The 24,256-nt window shown below is 55.1% G+C and overlaps 1 long non-coding RNA gene across 1 annotated transcript; it reads left to right on the top strand.

Annotated features, from left to right (window-relative positions):
• Positions 1–2,282: 2,282 nt before the first annotated feature.
• On the top strand, positions 2,283–5,352 carry LOC309797844. The gene is made up of 2 exons (XR_016039676.1): positions 2,283–2,484; positions 5,219–5,352. It is a non-coding gene; the product is annotated as an uncharacterized lncRNA (long non-coding RNA).
• The last annotated feature ends 18,904 nt before the right edge of the window (positions 5,353–24,256 follow it).

Below are 24,256 nucleotides of genomic sequence, written 5' to 3'. Positions count from 1 at the left end.
AAAAAAAGGGAACCCACGAGTTACACAGAGGAAAACCATATCACGGCACCTGCTCCAGCGGTAAACAATTCTGAAATTGGTCAGAGGTTGGGAACCATCTCCCATACAGCCAGCAACTGACCCCCACGCAAGGAGCATCCTCATTGCAAAGCTGGGGGACCGTGCCGAGGCATCTGTGAGTAAACGTGAGCTGAGCCCCAGGCCAGCTGCTGCTGAACTGTTCCCACCCTTTCCAGGTAAAACACCTGAATATATACAAGGGCTTGAAAGCCTAGAGGAAGGACCGTGGAGCCACACCAGTGACAGCACGCAGGGCAACTTGGTGCCTGCAGGCCAGCCAGGGTGGTCCTGGCCCCGGGCACTCTTCCAGAAGCTTTCCATTGCCCTGCCTGAGATACCCCTCCTGTCCCGGCCCCCACTGCTTTTTTCCTTCCTCACCTCTGTCCGGAGAGAAATTCCAGCGGAAGGTATGGGTGACACAACCTCTTCTTTACAGGCGGCAGCCTGGCAACTCCTGCAGAAAGGCCAGCAGAACCCCACTCACACCGGGCCACCCACAAAGCTGTGGCCCCTCACTCCCTCCCACCAGCACAGCGCCGAGACTGCTGACGGGGCAGAGAATATGGAGTCAGGCACAGCTTCAGGGGCTATTGCTGCCTGGAGCGCTGTTTATATTGACCTCAAAGAAGCACACCTGGGGAGGGCGGGCCGGCAGTGTAAGGCTGCCCAGGTCAGCTAATCCACAACCCTCAAGGAATCACATTGTTGAAAATGGACCTTGCTAAGGCAGAAGAGAAGCCAAGGGAAAAAAGGACACAATGCCATTTGCAGCACCGTAGATGAGTCTAGAAGTAATCACGTGACTTGTAGTAAGTCAGAAAGTGAAAGACACATATCATATCATATCACTTATAGGTGTTACCTAAAAATGGATACCAGGGCAGATATTTCCACGGAGAAGGGCAATCACAGATTCATTAAACAAACTTATGGTTCACCAATGGAAAGGTGTGAGGATTGGTTTCATTACGATATTGGGGTTAACAGACATATACAAACACAGGTGACATATATCATCACCAATGACCTACAGAATACCAAGAGAGGACTACGCAACATTCTGTCATAACGTACATGGGAAAAGGATCCCAGGAAGAACAGACATGTGTATATGTGTAAAAGAACCACATCTTCCACACCTACAACAAGCCAAACATTGTAATCAAACTTGCTGTAATAAAAAATAAAAAATTAAATTAAAAACACAAACAAGAAGTAGTGAGACAAACGTGAGGGGCTTTCTCCTGGCACATTCCATTCTAAACTCCAATCTAGAACACCACTTCCACTGAGGCTCTCTTGCCCTAGTAACCAGATTTGGTAAGGGTGAACTGCTGCCACCTTGTGGCCGTTTCACACAACAGCAGCTTTAATCCCAACGCTAATGGTCAGTTGATATTCAAAATCATTGCAGGCCTGTAAATGACACCTGCCCTGAAAACAAATCCTGGGGTCACATATCGAGCAAAAAATTCAAAGGACGTCCATATGTCAAAACGACCGTTTCAAAAGGTATATTTTAGGCACATTAGTGTTCTGCTTCTTTTCCTTTCTTTCCTTTTTTGTTAAAAAAAAACGGGAATGGAAAAAAGCATCCCTCAGAATGGGCGAAAATCATTGCAGACGAATCAATGGACAGAGGTTTAATCTCCAATATATATAAACAGCTCATGCAGCTTAATATTAAAAAAACAAACAACCCAAAAAAAATGGGCAGAAGATCTAAAGAGACGTTTCTTCAAAGGAGACACAGAGATGGCCAAGACGCACATGAAAAGCTGCTCAACAGCACTAATTATTAGAGAAATGCAAATGAAAACTACAATGAGGTTTCACCTCACACCTGTTAGAATCGGCATCATCAGAAAATCTACAAACAACCAATTCTTGGGAGGGTGTGGACAAAAGGAGCCCTCTTCCACTATTGGTGGGAATGTAATTGATACAGGCACTATGGAGAACAGTATGGAGTTTCCTTAAAAAAACTAGAAATAGAATTACCATCTGATCCAGCAATCCCACTTCTGGGCATATACCCAGAGAAAACCGTATTTCAAAAAGGCACATTCACCACAATGTTCGTTGCAGCACTATTTACAATAGCCAGGTAATGGAAGCAACCTAAATGCCCACAGACAGATGAATGGATAAAGATGTGGTACATATATAAAATGGAATATTACTCGGCCATAAAAAGGAATGAAACTGGGTCATTTGTAGAGACATTGATGGATCGAGAGACTGTCATACAGAATGAAGTAAGTCAGAAAGAGGAAAACAAATATTGTATATTAATGCATATATGTGGAGCCTAAAAATGGTACAGATGAACTGGTTTGCAGGGAAGAAATAGAGACACAGAGGTAGAGAACACACGTATGGACACCAAGTGTGGGAAGCCATGGGGAGGTGGTGGTGGGATGAGTTGGGAGTTTGGGATTGACCTGTATACATGTATATGCATAAAATACATAACTAATAATAACGTGCTGTATTAAAAAAATAAATAAAATTAAATTTCAAAATTTTAAAAAATAAAATTTAAAAATAAAACAGAAAAAAGTTCTTCCCGTCACACAGATGTATTTATAGGAATGAATTATTTCCATGCTTATATCTATAAATACATAAAAGAGGAATAAAATCTAACTTGAACCATAAAAGAAAAAAAAAAGTGAACCCACGAGTTACACAGAGGAAAACCGTATCACGGCACCTGCTCCAGCGGTAAACAATTCTGAAATTTGTCAGAGGTTGGGAACCATCTCCCATACAGCCAGCAACTGACCCCCACGCAAGGAGTATCCTCATTGCAAAGCTGGGGCACCGTCCCGAGGCATCTGTGAGTAAACGTGAGCTGAGCCCCAGGCCAGCTGCTGCTGAACTGTTCCCACCCTTTCCAGGTAAAACACCTGAATATGTACAAGGGCTTGAAAGCCTAGAGGAAGGACCGTGGAGCCACACCAGTGACAGCACGCAGGGCAACTTGGTGCCTGCAGGCCAGCCAGGGTGGTCCTGGCCCCGGGCACTCTTCCAGAAGCTTTCCATTGCCCTGCCTGAGATACCCCTCCTGTCCCGGCCCCCACTGCTTTTTTCCTTCCTCACCTCTGTCCGGAGAGAAATTCCAGCGGAAGGTATGGGTGACACAACCTCTTCTTTACAGGCGGCAGCCTGGCAACTCCTGCAGAAAGGCCAGCAGAACCCCACTCACACCGGGCCACCCACAAAGCTGTGGCCCCTCACTCCCTCCCACCAGCACAGCGCCGAGACTGCTGACGGGGCAGAGAATATGGAGTCAGGCACAGCTTCAGGGGCTATTGCTGCCTGGAGCGCTGTTTTTATTGACCTCAACGAGGCACACCTGGTGAGGGCGGGCCGGCAGTGTAAGGCTGCCCAGGTCAGCTAATCCACAACCCTCAAGGAATCACATTGTTGAAAATGGACCTCGCTAAGGCAGAAGAGAAGCCAAGGGAAAAAAGGACACAATGCCATTTGCAGCACCGTAGATGAGTCTAGAAGTAATCACGTAACTTGTAGTAAGTCAGAAAGTGAAAGACACATATCATATCATATCACTTATAGGTGTTACCTAAAAATGGATACCAGGGCAGATATTTCCACGGAGAAGGGCAATCACAGGTTCATTAAACAAACTTATCGTTCACCAATGGAAAGGTGTGAGGATTGGTTTCATTACGATATCGGGGTTAACAGACATATACAAACACAGGTGACATATATAATCACCAAAGACCTACAGAATACCAAGAGAGGACTACTCAACATTCTGTCATAACGTACATGGGAAAAGGATCCCAGGAAGAACAGACATCTGTATATGTGTAAAAGAACCACATCTTCCACACCTACAACAAGCCAAACATTGTAATCAAACTTGCTGTAATAAAAAATAAAAAAAATATTAAATTATAAACACGAACAAGAAGTAGTGAGACAAACTTGAGGGGATTTCTCCTGGCACATTCCATTCTAAATTACAATCTAGAACGCAACTTCCATTGAGGCTCTGTTGCCCTACTAACCAGATTTGGTAAGGGAGAACTGCTGCCACCTTGTGGCCGTTTCACACAACAGCAGCTTTAATCCCAGCGCTAATGGTCCATTAATATTCAAAATCATTGCAGGCCTGTAAATGACACCTGCCCTGACAACAAATCCTGGCGTCACATATCGACCAAAAAATTCAAAGGACGTCCATATTTAAAAACGACAGTTTCAAAAGGCATGTTTTACGCACATTAGTGTTCTGCTTCTTTTCCTTTCTTTCCTTTTTTGTTAAAAAAACGGGAATTGAAAAAGGCATCCCTTTGAATGGGCGAAAATCGTTGCAAACGAATCAATGGACAGAGGTTTAATCTCCAATATATATAAATAGCTCATGCAGCTTAATATTAAAAAAACAAACAACCCAATACAAAAATGGGCAGAAGATCTAAAGAGACGTTTCTTCAAAGAAGACACAGAGATGGCCAAGACGCACATGAAAAGCTGCTCAACAGCACTAATTATTAGAGAAATGCAAATCAAAACTACAATGAAGTATCACCTTACACCTGTTAGAATCGGCATCATCAGAAAATCTACAAACAACCAATTCTGGGGAGGGTGTGGACAAAAGGAGCCCTCTTCCACTATTGGTGGGAATGTAAATTGATACAGTCACTATGGAGAACAGTATGGAGTTTCCTTAAAAAAACTAGAAATAGAATTACCATCTGATCCAGCAATCCCACTTCTGGGCATATACCCAGAGAAAACCGTATTTCAAAAAGGCACATTCACCACAATGTTCATTGCAGCACTATTTACAATAGCCAGGTAATGGAAGCAACCTAAATGCCCACAGACAGATGAATGGATAAAGATGTGGTACATATATAAAATGGAATATTACTCGGCCATAAAAAGGAATGATACTGGGTCATTTGTAGAGACATCGATGGATCTAGAGACTGTCATACAGAATGAAGTAAGTCAGAAAGAGGAAAACAAATATTGTATATTAATGCATATACGTGGATCCTAAAAAATGGTACAGATGAACTAGTTTGCAGGGAAGAAATAGAGACACAGAGGTAGAGAACAAACGTATGGACACCAAGTGTGGGAAGCCATGGGGTGGTGGTGGTGGGATGAGTTGGGAGATTGAGATTGACCTGTATACATGTATATGCATAAAATACATAACTAATAATAACCTGCTGTATAAAAAATAAATAAAATTAAATTTCAAAATTTTAAAAACTAAAATTTAAAAATAAAACAGAAAAATGTTCTTCCCTTCACACAGATGTATTTATAGGAATGAATAATTTCCATGCTTATATCTATAAATACATAAAAGAGGAAAAAAATCTAACTTGAACCATAAAAGAAAAAAAAAACCTAAACCCACCAGTTATACAGGGGAAAACCCTATCAGGCACTTGCTCCAGTGGTAAACAATTCTGAAATTGGTCAGAGGTGGGGAACCATCTCCCATAAAGCCAGCAAGCAAACCCCCACGCAAGGAGTGTCCTCATTGCAAAGCTGGGGGAACGTGCCGAGGCATCTGTGAGTAAACATGTGTTGAGCCCCAGTACAGCTGCTGCTGAACTGTTCCCACCCTTCCCAGGTAAAACACCTGAATATGTACAAGGGCTTGAAAGCCTAGAGGAAGGGCAGTGGAGCCACACCAGCGACAGCACACAGGCCCACTTGGTGCCTGCAGGCCAGCCAGGATGGTCCTGGCCACAGGCGCTCTTCTGGAAGCTTTCCATTTTCCTGCCTGAGATACCCCTCCTGTCCCGGCCCACACTCCTTTTTTTCCTTCCTCACCTCAGCCCGGAGAGAAATTTCAGCAGACGTTATGGGTGACGCATCCTCTTCTTTACAGGTGGCAGCCTGGTAACTCCTAAGCCTTGCCGTTCCCTAACCCTAACCCTAGCCCGGAATGGAAACCCACCACCAGCCCTATACCTTTCCCTACGCCGTAGCCTATTCCTGGCCCGTACGCAGGCACTGAACCTTTCATCAGCACGTATGCTGACCCTGCCATTTTGCAGTACCCTCACCTGTGCCCTAAGCCTTGCCGTTCCCAAACCCTAACCCTAGCCCGTAACGGAAACCCACCTCAAGCCCTACAACTTACCCCCATGACGTAGCCTACTCCTGGTCCATACGCGGGCACTGATTTGTGCGTCAGCACGTAGCCTGACCTTTCCATATTTCCGTACACTCACCTGTGCCCTAAGCCTTGCCGTTCCCTAACCCTAAACCTAGTACGGAATGGAAACCCACCACCAGCCCTACACCTAAATTTCCCAAGCCATAGCCTAATCCTGCCCTGTACGCTGGCACTGACACGTGCGTCAGCATGTAGCATAACCCTCCCACGTTTCCGTACCCTCACATGTGCCCTAAGCCTTGCCGTTCCCTAACCCTAACCCGGAACGGAAACCCACCACCAGCCCTACACCTTACCCTACACTGTAGCCTACTCCTGGCCCGTATGCTGGCACTGACCCGTGAGTCAGCACGTAGCCTGACCATCCCACGTTTGCGTACCCTCACCTGTGCCCTAAGCCTAGCTGTTCCCTCACCCTAACCCAAGCCAGGAACGGAAACCCACCACCAGCCCTACACTTTACCCTACGCCGTAGCCTACTCCTGGCCCATACGCTGGCACTGACTCGTGCGTCAACACGTACCCTGACCCTCACACGTTTCCGTACCCTCACCTGTGCCCTAAGCCTTGCCGTTCCCTAACCCTAACCCTAGCCCGGAACGGAAACCCACCACCAGCCCTACACCTTACCCTACGCCATAGCCTACTCCTGGCCCATACGCTGGCACTGACCCGTGCGTCAGCACGTAGCCTGACCCTCCCAGGTTTCCGTACCCTCACCTGTGCCCTAAGACTTGCTGTTCCCTAACACTAACCCTAGCCTGGAACGGAAACACACCATCAGCCCTACACCTAACCACCAATCCGTAGACTACTCCTGGCCGGTACGCTGGCACTGACCCGTGCGTCAGCACGTAGCCTGACCCTCCCACGTTTCCGTACCCTCACCTGTGCCCTAAGCCTTGCCGTTCCCTAACCCTAACCCTAGCCCGGAACGGAAACCCACCACTAGCCCTAAACCTTTCCCTACGCCGTAGCCTACACCTGGCCTGTACGCTGGCACTGACACATGCGTCAGCACGTACTCTGACCCTCCCACGTTTCCGTACCCTCACCTGGGCCATAAGCCTTGCCGTTTCCTAACCCTAACCCTAGCCCATGAACGGAAACCCACCACCAGCCCTACACCTTACCCTACGCCATAGCCTACTCCTGGCCCGTACGCTGGCACTGAACCGTGCGTCAGCACGTAGCCTAACCCTCTCACGTTTCCATACCCTCACCTGTGCTGTAAGCCTTGCCGTTCCCTAACCCTAACCCTAGCCTGGAATGGAAACCCACCACCAGCCCTACACATTTCCCTACGCCGTAACCTACTCCTGGCCCGTACGCAGGCACTGACCCTTGCGTCAGCACATAACCAGACCCTCCCACGTTTCCGTACCCTCATCTGTGCCCTAAGCCTTGCCGGTCCGTAACCCTAACCCTAGCCCGGAACGGAAACCCACCACCAGCCCTAAAACTTACCCACAAGCCATAGCCTACTCCTGGCCCGTACGCTGGCACTGACCAGTGCGTCAGCACGTAGCCTGACCCTCCCACGTTTCCGTACCATCACCTGTGCCCTAAGCCTTGCCGTTCCCTCACCCTCAACCTAGCCAGGAACAGAAACCCATCAGCAACCCTACACCTTACCCTACGCCGTAGCCTACACCTGGCACGTACGCTGGCACTGACAGGTGCGTCAGCACGTAGCCTGACCCTCACACGTTTCCGTACCCTCACCTCTGCCCTAAGCCTTGCCGTTCCCTAACCCTAACCCGAGTCCGGAGCGGAAACCCACCACCAGCCCTACACCTTACCCCCAAGCCGTAGCTTACTCCTGGCCAGTACGCTGGCACTGACCCGTGCATCATCACGTAGCCTGACCCTCCCCATTTCCGTACCCTCACCTGTGCCCTAAGCCTTGCCGTTCCCTAACCCTAACCGTAGCCCGGAACGGAAAGCCACCACCAGCCCTACACCTTACCCCCAAGCCGTAGCCTACTCCTGGCCCGTACGCTGGCACAGACCCGTTCGTCAGCACAAAGCCTGACCCTCCCACGTTTGCGGACCCTCACCTGTGCCCTAAGCCTTGCCGTTCCCTAACCCTAACCCTAGCCCGGAACCGAAACCCAGCACCAGCCCCACACCTTTCCCTACGCCGTACCCTATTCCTGGCTCATACGCAGGCACTGACCATTTCATCAGCAAGTAGACTGACCCTCCCACGTTTCCGTACCCTCACCTGTGCCCTAAGCCTTGCCGTTCACTAACCCTAACCCTAGCCCAGAACGGAAACCCACCACCAGCCCTACACCTTACTCTATGCCGTAGCCTACACCTGGCCCGTACGCGGGCACTGACCTGTGCTTCAGCACGTAGCCTGACCCTCCCATGTTACCGTACGCTCACCTGTGCCCTAAGCCTTGTCGTTCCCTAACCCTAACCCTAGCCCGGCACGTAATCTCACCACCAGCTCTACACTTTATCGTATGCCGTAGCCTAGTCCTGGCCCGTACGCTGGCACTGACCCGTGTGTCAGCATGTAGCCTGACCCTCCCACGTTTCCGTACCCTCTCCTTAGCACTAAGCGTTGCCGTTCCCTAACCCTAACCCTAGCCCGGAACAGAAACCCACCACCAGCCCTACAGCTTACCCCAAGCCGTAGCCTATTCCTGGCCCGTACGCAGGCACTGACCCTTTCATCAGCACGTAGCCTGACTCTCCAACGTTTCAGTACCCTCATCTGTGCCCTAAGCCTTGCCGTTCCCTAACCCTAACCCTAGCCCGGAACGGAAACCCACCACCAGCCCTACACATTAACCTACGCCGTAGCCTAATCCTGGCCTGTACAGTGGCACTGACCCTTGCGTCAGCATGTAGCCTGACCCTCCCACGTTTCTGTACCCTCACCCGTGCCCTAAGCCTTGCCGTTCCGTAACCCTAACCCTAGCCCAGAACGGAAACCCACCACCAGCCCTACACCTTACCCCCAAGCCGTAGCGTACTCCTGGCCCATATGCTGGCACTGACCCGTGCGTCAGCACGTAGCGTGACCCTCCCACGTTTCCGTACCCTCACCTGTGCCCTAAGCCTTGCCGTTCCCTAACCCTAACCCTAGCCATGAACGGAAAACCACCACTAGCCCTACACCTTACCCTATGCTGTAGCCTACACATGGCCCGTACGCGGGCACTGACCCGTGCGTCAGCACGTAGCCTGACCCTCCCACGTTTCCGTACCCTCACCTGTGCCCTAAGCCTTGCCGTTCCCTAACCCTAACCCTAGCCCGGAACGGAAAGCCACCACCAGCCCTAAAACTTAGCCACAAGCCGTAGCCTACTCCTGGCCCGTACGCTGGCACTGACCCGTGCGTCAGCACGTCTCCTGACCCTCCCTCTTTTCCGTACCCTCACCTGTGCCCTAAGCCTTGCCATTCCCTAACCCTAACCCTAGCCCGGAACGGAAACCCACCACCAGCCCTACACCATACGCTACACCGTAGCCTACTCCTGGCCCGTACGCTGGCACTGACCCGTGCGTCATCATGTAGCCTGACCCTCTCACGTTTCCGTACCCTCACATGTGCCCTAAGACTTGACGTTCCCTATCCCTAACCCTAGCCCGGAACGGAAACCAACCACCCGCCCTACACCTTACCCTATGCCGTAGCCTACTCCTTGCCCGTACCCTGGCAGTGACCCGTGCTTCAGCACGTAGCCATACCCTCCCACGTGTCCGTACCCTCACATGTGCCCTGAGCCTTGCCATTCCCTAACCGTAACCATAGCCCGGAACGAAAACCCACCACCAGCCCTACACCTTTCACTACGCCGTAGCCTACACCTGGCCGATACGCGGGCACTGACCTGTGCTTCAGCACGTAGCCTGACCCTCCCACGTTTGTGGACCCTCACCTGTGCCCTAAGCCTTGCCTTTCCCTAACCCTAACCCTAGCCCGGATCGGAAAACCACCACCAGCCCTACACCTTTCCCAACGCCGTAGCCTATTCCTGGCTCGTACGCCGGCACTCACCGTTTCATCAGCACGTAGCCTGACCCTCCCACGTTTCCGTACACTCACCTGTGCCCTAAGCCTTGCCGTTCACTAACCCTAACCCTAGCCCGGAACGGAAACCCACCACCAGCCCTACACCTTACCCCCAAGCCATAGCCTACTCCTGGCCCGTTCGCTGGCACTGACCCGTGCGTCAGCACGTAGCCTGACCCTCCCACGTTTCCGTACCATCACCTGTGCCCTAAGCCTTGCCGTTCCCCCACCCTCACCCTAGCCGCGAACAGAAACCCATCAGCAGCCCTATACCTTACCCTACGCCGTAGCCTACTCCTGGCACGTACGCTGGCACTGACACATGCGTCAGCACGTAGCCTGACCCTCACACGTTTCCGTACCCTCACCTCTGCCCTAAACCTTGCCGTTCCCTAACCCTAAACCTAGTCCGGAACTGAAACCCACCACCAGCTATACAGCTTACCCCCAAGCCATAGCCTATTCCTGGCCCGTACAATGGCACTGACACATGCGTCAGCATGTAGCCTGACCCTCCCACGTTTCCTTACCCTCACCGGTGCCCTAAGCCTTGCCGTTCCCTAACCCTAACCCTAGCCCGGAACGGAAACCCACCACCAGCCCTACACCTAATCCCCAAGCCGTAGCTTACTCCTGGCCAGTACGCTGGCACTGACCCGTGCATCATCACGTAGCCTGACCCTCCTACGTTTCCGTACCCTCACCTGTGCCCTAAGCCTTGCCGTTCCCTAACCCTAACCGTAGCCCGGAACGGAAAACCACCACCAGCCCTACACCTTACCCCCAAGCCGTAGCCTACTCCTGGCCCGTACGCTGGCACAGACCCGTGAGTCAGCACGAATCCTGACCCTCCCACGTTTGCGGACCCTCACCTGTGCCCTAAGCCTTGCCGTTCCCTAACCCTAACCCTAGCCCGGAACCGAAACCCAACACCAGACCTACACCTTTCCCTACGCCGTAGCCTATTCCTGGCTCATACGCAGGCACTGACCCTTTCATCAGCAAGTAGACTGACCCTCCCTCTTTTCCGTACCCTCACCTGTGCCCTAAGCCTTGCCGTTCACTAACCCTAAGCCTAGCCCGGAACGGAAACCCACCACCAGCCCTACACCTTACTCTATGCCGTAGCCTACACCTGACCCGTACTCGGGGACTGAACTGTGCTTCAGCACGTAGCCTGACCCTCCCATGTTACCGTACACTCACCTGTGCCCTAAGCCTTGCCGTTCCCTAACCCTAAACCTAGCCCGGCACGGAATCCCACCACCAGCCCTACACCTTATCGTATGCCGTAGCCTAGTCCTGGCCCGTACGCTGGCACTGACCCGTGCGTCAGCATGTAGCCTGACCCTCTCACGTTTCCGTAACCTCACCTGTGCCCTAAGCCTTGCCGTTCCCTAACCCTAACCCTAGCCCGCAACAGAAACCCACCACCAGCCCTACACCTTACCCCAAGCCGTAGCCTATTCCTGACCCGTACGCAGGCACTGACCCTTTCATCAGCACGTAGCCTGACCCTCCCACGTTTCTGTACCCTCATCTGTGCCCTAAGCCTTGCCGTTCCCTAACCCTAACCCTAGCCCAGAACGGAAACCCACCACCAGCCCTACACCTTAACCTACGCCGTAGCCTACACCTGGCCTGTACGGTGGCACTGACCCTTGCGTCAGCATGTAGCCTGACCCTCCCATGTTTCCGTACCCTCACCTGTGCCCTAAGCCTTGCCGTTCACTAACCCTAAACCTAGCCCGGAACGGAAACCCACCACCAGCCCTACACCTTACCCCCAAGCCGTAGCCTACTCCTGGCCCATTCGGTGGCACTAACCCTAGCATCAGCAAGTAGCCTGACCCTCCCAAGTTTCTGTACCCTCACCCGTGCCCTAAGCCTTGCCGTTCAATAACCCTAACCCTAGCCCGGAACGGAAACCCACCACCAGCCCTACACCTTACCCCCAAGCCGTAGCCTACTCCTGGCCCATATGCTGGCACTGACCCGTGCGTCAGGACGTAGCGTGACCCTCCCACGTTTCCGTACCCTCACCTGTGCCCTAAGGCTTGCCGTTCCCTAACCCTAACCCTAACCCGGAACGGAAACCCACCACCAGCCCTACACCTTACTCTATGCCGTAGCCTACACCTGGCCCGTACACGGGCACTGACCTGTGCTTCAGCACGTAGCCTGACCCTCCCATGTTACCGTACGCTCACCTGTGCCCTAAGCCTTGTCGTTCCCTAACCCTAACCCTAGCCCGGCACGGAATCTCACCACCAGCTCTACACCTTATCGTATGCCGTAGCCTAGACCTGGCCCGTACGCTGAACTGACCCGTGTGTCAGCATGTAGCCTGACCCTCCCACGTTTCCGTACCCTCTCTTTAGCACTAAGCCTTGCCGTTCCCTAACCCTAACCCTAGCCCGGAACAGAAACCCACCACCAGCCCTACACCTTACCCCAAGCCGTAGCCTATTCCTGGCCCGTACGCAGGCACTGACCCTTTCATCAGCACGTAGCCTGACCCTCCCACGTTTCCGTACCCTCATCTGTGCCCTAAGCCTTGCCGTTCCCTATCCCTAACCCTAGCCCGGAACGGAAACCCACCACCAGCCCTACACCTTAACCTACGCCGTAGCCTACTCCTGGCCTGTACGGTGGCACTGACCCTTGCGTCAGCATGTAGCCTGACCCTCCCACGTTTCCGTACCCTCACCTCTGCCCTAAGCCTTGCCGTTCTGTAACCCTAACCCTAGCCCGGAACGGAAACCCACCACCAGCCCTAAACCTTACCCCAAAGCGTTAGCCTACTACTGGCACGTTCGGTGGCAGTAACCCTAGCATGAGCAAGTAGCCTAACCCTCCCACGTTTCTGTACCCTCACCCGTGCCCTAAGCCTTGCCGTTCCGTAACCCTAACCCTAGCCCGGAACGGAAACCCACCACCAGCCCTACACCTTACCCCCAAGCCGTAGCGTACTCCTGGCCCATATGCTGGCACTGACCCGTGCGTCAGCACGTAGCGTGACCCTCCCACGTTTCCGTACCCTCACCTGTGCCCTAAGCCTTGCCGTTCCCTAACCCTAACCCTAGCGCCGAACGGAAACCCACCACTAGCCCTACACCTTACCCTATGCTGTAGCCTACAAATGGCCCGTATGCGGGCACTGACCCGTGCGTCAGCACGTAGCCTGACCCACCCACGTTTCCGTACCCTCACCTGTGCCCTAAGCTTTGCCGTTCCCTATCCCTAACACTAGCCGGGAACAGAAAGCCACCACCAGCCCTAAAACTAAGCCACAAGCCGTAGCCTACTCCTGGCCCGTACGCTGGCACTGACCCGTGCGTCAGCACGTAGCCTGACCCTCCCACTTTTCCGTACCCTCACCTGTGCCCTAAGCCTTTCCGTTCCATAACCCTAACCCTAGCCCGGAACGGAAACCCACCACCAGCCCTACACCATACGCTACACCGTAGCCTACTCCTGGCCCGTACGCTGGCACTGACCCGTGCGTAAGCATGTAGGCTGACCCTCTCACGTTTCCGTACCCTCACCTGTGCCCTAAGCCTTGCCGTTCCCTATCCCTAACCCTAGCCAGGAACGCAAACCGACCACCAGCCCTACACCTTTCCCTACGCCGTAGCCTACTCCTGGCCCGTACGCTGGCACTGACCCGTGCTTCATCACGTAGCCTGACCCTCCCACTTTTCCGTACCCTCACCTGTGCCCTTAGCCTTGCCGTTCCCTTACCCTAACCCTAGCCCGGAATGGAAAACCACCACCCGCCCTACGCCTTACCCTATGCCGTAGCCTACTCCTTGCCCGTACCCTGGCACTGACCCTTGCTTCAGCACGTAGGCATACCCTCCCACGTTTCCGTACCCTCACATGTGCCCTAAGCCTTGCCATTCCCTAACCATAACCGTAGCCCGGAACGAAAACCCACCACCATCTCTAAACCTTTCCCTACTGGGTAGCCTACTCCTCGCCAGTACGCTCGCACTGACCAGTGCGTCAGCATGTATTTTGACCCTCCCACGTTTCCGTACCCTCACGTGGGCCCTAAGCCTTGCCATTCCCTGACACTAACCTTAGCCCGGAAGGGAAACCCACCACCAGCCCTACACCTTACCCTATGCCGTAGCCTACACCTGGCCCATACGCGGGCACTGACCTGTGCTTCAGCACGTAGCCTGGCCCTCCCACGTTTGCGGACCCTCACATGTGCCCTAAGACTTGCCGTTCCCTAACCCTAACCCTAGACCTGAACGGAAACCCACCACCAGCCCTAAACATTTCCCTACGCCGTAGCCTATTCCTGGCTCGTACGCAGGCACTGACACTTTCATCAGCACTTAGCCTGACCCTCCCACGTTTCTGTACCCTCACCTGTGCCCTAAGCCTTGCCGTTCACTAACCCTAACCCTAGACCGGAACGGAAAACCACCACCAGCCCTACAACTTACCCCCAAGCCGTAGCCTACTCCTGGCCGGTACGCTGGCACTGACACGTGCCTCAGCACATAGACTGACCCTCACACGTTTCCGTACCCTCACCTGTGCCCTAAGCCTTGCCGTTTTCTAACCCTAACCCTAGCCCGGAACGGAAACCCACCATCAGCCCTACACTTTACCCTACGCTGTAGCCTACTCCTGGCCCGTACGCTGGCACTGACCCGTGTGTCAGCACGTAGCGTGACCCTCCCACGTTTCCGTACCCTCTCCTTAGCACTAAGCCTTGCAGTTCCGTAACCCTAACCCTAGCCCGGAACGGAAACCCACCACCAGCCCTACACCTTACCTTACGCCATAGCCTACACCTGGCCCATACGCGGGCACTGACCTGTGCTTCAGCACGTAGCCTGACCCTCCCACGTTTGCAGACCCTCACCTGTGCCCTAAGCCTTGCCTTTCCCTAACCCTAACCCTAGCCCGGAACGGAAACCCACCACCAGCCCTACACCTTTCCCAACGCCGTAGCCTATTCCTGGCTCGTACGCTGGCACTCACCGTTTCATCAGCACGTAGACTGACCCTCCCACGTTTCCGTACCCTCACCTGTGCCCTAAGCCTTGCCGTTCACTAACCCTAACCCTAGCCCGGAACGGAAACCCACCACCAGCCCTACACCTTACCCCCAAGCCGTAGCCTACTCCTGGCCCGTACGCTGGCACTGACCCGTGCGTCAGCACGTAGCCTGACCCTCCCACGTTTCCGTACCATCACCTGTGCCCTAAGCCTTGCCGTTCCCTCACCCTCACCCTACCCAGGAACAGAAACCCATCAGCAGCCCTAAAGCTTACCCTACGCCGTAGCCTACTCCTGTCACGTACGCTGGCACTGACACGTGCGTCAGCACGTAGCCTGACCCTCACACGTTTCCGTACCCTCACCTGTGCCCTAAGCCTTGCCGTTCCCTAACCCTAACCCTAGTCCGGAACTGAAACACACCACCAGCCATAGAGCTTACCCCCAAGCCATAGCCAATTCCTGGCCCGTACGATGGCACTGACACATGCGTCAGCATGTAGCCTGACCCTCCCACGTTTCCGTACCCTCACCTGTGCCCTAAGCCTTGCCGTTCCCTAACCCTAACCCTAGCCCGGAACGGAAACCCACCACCAGCCCTACACCTAACCCCCAAGCCGTAGCTTACTCCTGGCCAGTACGCTGGCACTGACCCGTGCATCATCACGTAGCCTGACCCTCCCACGTTTCCGTACCCTCACCTGTGCCCTAAGCCTTGCCGTTCCCTAACCCTAACCGTAGCCCGGAACGGAAAACCACCACCAGCCCTACACCTTACGCCCAAGCCGTAGCCTACTCCTGGCCCGTACGCTGGCACAGACCCGTGCGTCAGCACGTAGCCTGACCCTCCCACTTTTCTGTACCCTCACCTGTGCCCTAAGCCTTGCCGTTCCCTAACCCTAACCCTATCCCGGAATGGAAACCCACCACCAGCCCTACACCATACGCTATACCGTAGCCTACTCCTGGTCCGTACGCTGGCACTGACCCGTGCGTCAGCATGTAGCCTGACCCTCTCACGTTTCCGTACCCTCACATGTGCCCTAAGCCTTGACATTCCCTATCCCTAACCCTAGCCCGGAACGCAAACCCACCACCAGCCCTAAACCTTTCCCTATGCCGTAGCCTACTCCTGGCCCGTACGCTGGCACTGACCCGTGCGTCATCACGTAGCCTGAACCTCACACTTTTCCGTACCCTCACCTGTGCCCTAAGCCTTGCCGTTCCCTTACCCTAACCCTAGCCCGGAACGGAAACCCACCACCCGCCCTACACCTTACCCTATGCCGTAGCCTACACCTGGCCCGTACACGGGCACTGACCTGTGCTCCAGCACGTAGCCTGACCCTCCCATTTACCGTACCCTCACCTGTGCCCTAAGCCTTGCCGTTCCCTAACCCTAACCCTAGCCCGGAACGGAACCCCACCACCAGCCCTACATCTAACACCCAAGCCGTAGCCTACTCCTGGCCAGTACGCTCGCACTGACCCGTGCAGCATCACGTACCCTGACCCTCCCACGTTTCCGTACCCTCACCTGTGCCCTAAGCCTTGCCGTTCCCTAACCCTAACCCTAGCCCGGAACGGAAAACAACCACCAGCCCTAAACCGTTCCCTATGCCGTAGCCTACTCCTGGCCCGTATGCTGGCACTGACCCGTGCGTCAGCATGTAGCCTGACCCTCCCACGTTTCCGTACCCTCACCTGTGCCCTACACCTTGCCATTCCCTAACCGTAACCCTAGCCCCGAACGGAAACACACCACCAGCCCTACACGTTACCCCCAAGCCCTAGCCTATTCCGGGCCCGTACGCTGGCACTGACCCGTGCGTCAGCACGTAGCCTGAACCTCCCACGTTTCCGTACCCTCACCTGTGCCCTAAGCCTTGACGTTCCCTAACCCTAAACCTAGCCCGGAACGGAAACCCACCACCAGCCCTACAACTTACCCACAAGCCGAAGCCTACTCCTGGTCCGTACGCTGGCACTGACCCTTGCATCAGCATGTAGCCTGACCCTCCCACGTTTCCATACCCTCATCTGTGCCCTAAGCCTTGCCGTTCCCTAACCCTAACCCTAGCCCGGAATGGAAAACCACCAACAGCACTACACAATACCCTACGCCGTAACCTACTCCTTGCCCGTACGCTGGCACTGACCCGTGAGTCAGCACGTAGCCTGACCCTCCCACGTTTCCGTACCCTCACCTGTGCCCTAAGCTTTGACGTTCCCTAACCATAACCATAACCCGGAACGGAACCCCACCACCAGCCCTACACCTTACCCTACACCGTATCCTACTCCTGGCCAGAACGCTGGCACTGATCAGTGCGTCAGCACGTAGCCTGACCCTCACACTTTTCCGTACCCTCACCTGTGCACTAAGCCTTCTTGTTCCCTAACCCTAACCCTAGTCCGTAACGGAAACCCAGCACCAGCCCTACAGCTTAACCCCAAGCCATAGCCTACTCCTGGCCGGTACGCTGGCACTGACCCGTGCGTCAGCATGTAGCCTGACCATCCCACGTTTCCGTACCCTCACCTGTGCCCTAAGCCTTGCCGTTCCCTAACCCTAACCCTACCCCTGAACAGAAACACACCACCAGCCCTACAACTTACCCCAAAGCCGTAGCCTACTCCTGGCCCGTATGCTGGCACTGACCCGTGCATCAGCACGTAGCCTGACCCTCCCACGTTTCCGTACCCTCACCTGTGCCCTAAGACTTGCCGTTCCCTATCCCTAACCCTAGCCCGAAATGGAAACCCACCACAAGCCCTACACATAACCCTACGCCGAAGCCTACTCCTGACCCGTATGCTGGCACTGACCCGTGCGTCAGCACGTAGCCTGACCCTCCCACGTTTCCGTACCCTCACCTGTGCCCTAAGCCTTGCCGTTCCCTAACCCTAAACCTAGTAAGGAAGGGAAACCCACCACCAGCCCTACACCTAATCTTCCCAAGCCATAGCCTACTCCTGGCCCGTACGCTGGCACTGACCCGTGTGTCAGCACGTAGCCTGACCCTCCCACGTTTCCGTACCCTCACATGTGCCCTAAGCCTTGCCGTTCCCTAACCCTAAACCTAGTAAGGAAGGGAAACCCACCACCAGCCCTACACCTAATCTTCCCAAGCCATAGCCTACTCCTGGCCCGTACGCTGGCACTGACCCGTGTGTCAGCACGTAGCCTGACCCTCCCACGTTTCCGTACCCTCACATGTGCCCTAAGCCTTGCCGTTCCCTAACACTAACCCTAGCCCGGAACAGGAACCCACCACCAGCCCTACACCTAACCCCCAAGCCGTAGCCTACTCCTGGCCGGTACGCTGGCACTGGCCCTTGTGTCAGCACGTAGCCTGACCCTCCCACGTTTCTGAACCCTCACTTGTGCCCTAAGCCTTACCGTTCCCTAACCCTAACCCTAGCCCGGAACGGAAACCCACCACCAGCCCTAAACTTTACCGTATGCCGTCGCCTACTCCTGGTCCTTATGCTGGCCCTGACACGTGCGTCAGCACTTAGCCTGACCCTCCCACGTTTCTGTACCCTCACCTGTGCCCTAAGCCATGCCGTTCCCTAACCCTAACCCTAGCCCGGAAGAGAAACACATCACCAGCCCTACAACTTACACACAAGCTGTAGCCTACTCCTGGTGCATACGCTGGCACTGACCCGTGCGTCAGCACGTAGCCTGACCCTCCCCAGTTTCCGTACCCTCACGTGTGCCCTAAGCCTTGCCGTTCCCTAAACCTAACCCTAGACCCGAACGGAAAACCACCACCAGCCCTACAACTTAACCCCAAGCCGTAGCCTACTCCTGGTCTGTACGCTGGCACTGACCCGTGCGTCAGCACGTAGCCTGACACTCCCACGTTTCCATACCCTCACCTGTGCCCTAAGCCTTGCCGTTCCCTAACCCTAACACTAGCCTGGAACGGAAAACCACCACCAGCCCTACACCTTACCCTACGCCGTAGCCTACTCCTGGCCCGTACACTGGCACTGACCCGTGAATCAGCACGTAGCCTGACCCACCCACGTTTCCGTTCCCTCACCTGTGCCTTAAGCCTTGCAGTTCCCTCAACCTAACCCTAGCCCGAACGGAAACCCAACACCAGCCCTAAGCCTTACCCTATGCCGTAGCCTGCTCCTGGCCCGTACGCTGGCACTGACCTGTGCGTCAGCACGTAGCCTGACCTTCCCACATTTCCGTACTCTCACCTGTGCCCTAAGCCTTGCCATTCCCTAACACTAACCCTAGCCCGGAACCAAAACCCATCACCATACCTACAACTTACCCGCAAGCTGTAGCCTACTCCTGGCCCGTACGCTGGCACTGACCCGTGTGTCAGCACGTAGCCTGACCCTCCCACGTTTCCGTACACTCACGTGGGCCCTAAGTCTTGCGATTCCATAACCCTAACCCTAGACCGGAACGGAAACCCACCATCAGCCCTACACCTTACCCCCAAGCCGTAGCCTACACCTGGTCCGTACGCTGGCACTGACCCATGCGTCAGCACATAGCCTGACCCTCCCACGTTTCCGTACCCTCACCTGTGCCCTAAGCCTTGCCGTTCCCTAACCCTAACCCTAGCCCGGAACGGAAAACCACCACAAGCCCTACACCTTACCCTACGCCGTAGCCTACTCCTGGCCCGTACGCTGGCACTGACCCATGAATCAGCACGTAGCCTGACCCTCCCACGTTTCCGTTCCCTCACCTGTGCCCTAAGCCTTGCAGTTCCCTCACCCTAACCCTAGCCCGAACGGAAACCCACCATCAGCCCACACCTTACCCTACGCCGTAGCCTACACCTGGTCCGTACGCTGGCACTGACCCGTGAGTCAGCACGTAGCCTGACCATCCCACGTTTCCGTACCCTCACCTGTGCCCTAAGCCTAGCCGTTCCCTCACACTAACCCAAGCCAGGAACGGAAACCCACCACCAGCCCTACACTTTACCCTACGCCGTAGCCTACTCCTGGCCCATACGCTGGCACTGAATCGTGCGTCAACACGTACCCTGACCCTCACACGTTTCCGTACCCTCACCAGTGCCCTAAGCCTTGCCGTTCCCTAACCCTAACCCTAGCCCGGAACGGAAACCCACCACCAGCCCTACACCTTACCCTACGCCATAGCCTACTCCTGGCCCATACGCTGGCACTGACCCGTGCGTCAGCACGTAGCCTGACTCTCCAACGTTTCTGTACCCTCACATGTGCCCTAAGCCTTGCCGTTACCTAACCCTAACTCTAGCCCGAAATGGAAACCCACCACCAGCCCTAAACCATACCCTACGCCATATCCTACTCCTGGTCCATACGCTGACACTGACCCTTGCGTCAGCACGAAGCCTGACCCTCCCACGTTTCGTACCGTCACCTGTGCCCTAAGCCTTGCTGTTCCCTAACCCTAGCCCTAGCCCGGAACGGAAACCCACCACCAGCCCTACACCTTACCCTACGCCGAAGCCTACTCCTGGCCCGTATGCTGGCACTGACCCGTGCGTCATCACGTAGCCTGAACCTCCCCCGTTTCCGTACTCTCACCTGTGCCCTAAGCCTTGCAGTTCCCTAACCCTAACCCTAGTCCGGAACGGAAACTCACCACCAGCCCTAAACCTTACCCCCAAGCTGAAGCCTACTGCTGGCCCGTACGCTGGCACTGACACGTGCGTCAGCACGTAGCCTGAACCTCCCACGTTTCCGTACCCTCACCTGTGCCCTAAGCCTTGCAGTTCCATAACCCTAACCCTAGCCCGGAACGGAAAACCACGACAAGCCCTAAACCATACCCTACGCCATACACTACTCCTGGCCCATACGCTGGCACTGACCCGTGAATCAGCACGTAGCCTGACCCTCCCAAGTTTCCGTAGCCTCACCAGTGCCATAAATCTTGCAGTTCCCTCACCCTAACCCTACCCCGGAACGGAAACCCACCACAAGCCCTACATCTAACCCTATGCCGTAGCCTAATCCTGGCCCATACGCAGGCAGTGACCTGTGCGTCAGCACGAAGTCTGACCTTCCCACATTTCCGTACCCTCACCTGTGCCCTAAGCCTTGACGTTCCCTAACACTAACCCTAACCCGGAACGGAAACCCACCACCAGCCCTACACCTTACCACCAAGCCGTAGCCTATTCCTGGCCCGTACGCTGGCACTGACACGTGCGTCAGCATGTAGCCTGACCCTCCCACGTTTCTGTACCCTCACCTGTGCCCTAAGCGTTGCCATTCCCTAACCCTAACCCTAGTCCGGAAAGGAAACACACCACCAGCCCTACAGCTTACCCCCAAGCCATAGCCTACTCCTGGCTGGTACGCTGGCACTGACACGTGCGTCAGTACTTAGCCTGACCCTCCCACGTTTCCGTACCCTCACCTGTGCCCTAAGACTTGCCGTTCCCTAACACTAACCCTAGCCCGGAACGGAAACACACCACCAGCCCTACACCTTATCCCTTATCCGTAGCCTATTCCTGGCCCGTATGCTGGCACTGACCCGTGCGTCAGCACGTAGCCTGACCATCCCACTTTTCCGTACCCTCACCTGTGCCCTAAGTATTGCCGTTTCCTCACCCTAACGCTAACCCTGAAAGGAAACCCACCACCAGCCCTAAACCTTACCCTACGCCGTATCCTACTTCTGGCCCGTACGCTGTCACTGACCCGTGCGTCAGCACGTAGCTTGACCCTCACACGTTTCCGTACCCTGACCTGTGCCCTAAGCCTTGCCGTTCCGTAACCCTAACCCTAGCCCGGAACGGAAACACACCACCAGCCCTACACCTTACCCCCAAGCTGAAGCCTAATCCTGGCCCGTACGCTGGCAATGACCCGTGCGTCAGCATGTAGCCTGACCCTCCCACGTTTCCGTACCCTCACCTGTGCCCTAAGCCTTGCGGTTCCCTAACCCTAATCCCAGCCCGGAATGGAAACCCACCAAGCCCTATACCTTACCCTACGCCGCAGCCTACTCCTGGCCCGTACGCGGGCACTGACCCGTGAGTCAGCACGTAGCCTGACGCTCCCACGTTTCCGTACCCTCACCTGTGCCCTAAGCCTGGCCGTTCCCTAACCCTAACCCTAGCCCGGAACGGAAACCCACCACCAGCCCTACAACTTACGCACAACCCGTAGCCTACTCCTGGCCCGTACGCTGGCACTGACCAGTGAGTCAGCACGTAGCCTGACCCTCCCACGTTTCCGTACCCTCACCTGGGCCCTAAGCCTTGCCGTTCCCTATCACTAAACCTAGCCCGAACGGAAACCCACCACCAGCCCTACAACTTACGCACAACCTGTAGCCTACTCCTGGCCCGTACGCTGGCACTGACCAGTGAGTCAGCACGTAGCCTGACCCTCCCACCTTTCCGTACCATCACCTGGGCAATAAGCCTTGCAGTTCCCTCACCCTAACCCTAGCCGTGTACGAAAACCCACCACCAGCCCTACACCTTACCGTATGACGTAGCCTACTCCTGGCCCATACGCTGGCACTGACACGTGTGTCAGCATGTAGCCTGACGCTCCCACGTTTCCCTATACTCACCTGTGCCCTAAGCCTTGCTGTTCTCTAACCCTAACCGTAGCCCGGAACAGAAACCCACCCCCAGCCCTACACCTTACCCTACACCGTAGACTAATCCTGGCCCGTACGCTGGCACTGACCCGTGAGTCAGCACGTAGCCAGAACCTCACACGTGTCCGTACACTCACCTGGGCCCTAAGCCTTGCCGTTCCCTAACCCGAACCCTAGTCCTGAACGGAAACCAACCACCAGCCCTACAGCTTACCCCAAAGCCATAGCCTACTCCTGGCCGGTACGCTGGCAATGACCCATGAGTCAGCACTTAGCCTGACCCTCCCACGTTTCTGTACCCTCACCTCTGCCCTAAGCCTTGCCGTTCCCTAACACTAACCCTAGCCCTGAACGGAAAGCCACCACCAGCGCTACAAATTACCCCCAAGCAGTAGCCTACTCCTGGCCCGTACGCTGGCACTAACCCGTGCGTCAGCACGTTGCCTGACCATACCACGTTTCAGTACACTCACCTGTGCCCTAAGCCTTGGGGTACCCTCACCCTAACCCTAACCCGGAACAGAAACCCACCACCAGCCCTACACCTTACCCTACGCCGTAGCCTACTCCTGGCCCGTACGCTGGCACTGAACCGTGCGTCAACACGTACCCTGACCCTCACAGGTTTCCGTGCCCTCACCTGTGCCCTAAGCCTTGCCGTTCCCTAACACTAACCCTAGCCCGGAACAGAAACCCACCACCAGCCCTACACCATACCCTACGCCATAGCCTACTCCTGGCCCGTACGCGGGCACTGACCTGTGCTTCAGCACATAGCCTGAGCCTCCCATGTTACTCTACCCTCACCTGTGCCCTAAGCCTTGCCGTTCCCTAATCCTAACCCTAGTGCCGTACGGAAACCCACCACCAGCCCTACACTCTACCCTACGCTGTAGCCTACTCCTGGCCCGTACGCTGGCACTGAGCCATGCGTCAGCACGTAGCCTGACCCTCCCAGGTTTCCGTACCATCACCTGTGCCCTAAGCCTTGCCGTTCCCTTACCCTAACCCTAGCCTGTCACGGAAAACCACCACCAGCCCTACACCTTACCCTACGCTGTAGCCTACTCCTGGCCCATACGCTGGCACTGACCCGTGCGTCAGCACGTAGCCGGACCCTCACACGTTTCCGTACCCTCACCTGTGCCCTAAGGCTTGCCGTTCCCTATCCCTAACCCTAGTCCGGAACGGAAACCCACCACCAGCCCTACAGCTTACCCCCAAGCCATAGTCTACTCCTGGCCCATACGCTGGCACTGACCGGTGTGTCAGCATACAGCCTGACGTGGCACACCAGGGGAGGGCGGGCCGGCAGGGTAAGGCTGCCCAGGTCAGCTAATCCACAACCCTCAGTGAATCA

The sequence above is a fragment of the Mesoplodon mirus genome (genome assembly GCF_964341445.2).
Source record: "Mesoplodon mirus genome assembly, contig: HAP1_SCAFFOLD_1096, whole genome shotgun sequence".
NCBI lineage: Eukaryota > Metazoa > Chordata > Mammalia > Artiodactyla > Ziphiidae > Mesoplodon > Mesoplodon mirus.
This window is presented reverse-complemented; position numbering and strand designations above follow the sequence as displayed.